This window comes from Brassica oleracea, chromosome C3 (genome assembly GCF_000695525.1).
Source record: "Brassica oleracea var. oleracea cultivar TO1000 chromosome C3, BOL, whole genome shotgun sequence".
NCBI classification, from domain to species: Eukaryota; Viridiplantae; Streptophyta; class Magnoliopsida; order Brassicales; family Brassicaceae; genus Brassica; species Brassica oleracea.
In genome coordinates, this window is record NC_027750.1 from 43,585,541 (window position 1) to 43,585,741 (window position 201).

Sequence of the window (201 nt, forward strand, 5' to 3'; positions counted from 1 at the left end):
ATCGGAAGTTTCTCTATCTATGAACATAGAGTATTGCTTGAGAAATTGTGATGCGAGCTGTCGGAAACACCCGATAGAGTTTCGCTTAAAGCGCGCAAACCATTTGAGGGCTGCTCCTTCTAGATTCTCGACGAACAGGCGGCAGTAGCCGGCGTCTCTCTCGCCGTCCTTCAGCCTCGCTCTTCCCATCGTGATGTGGAA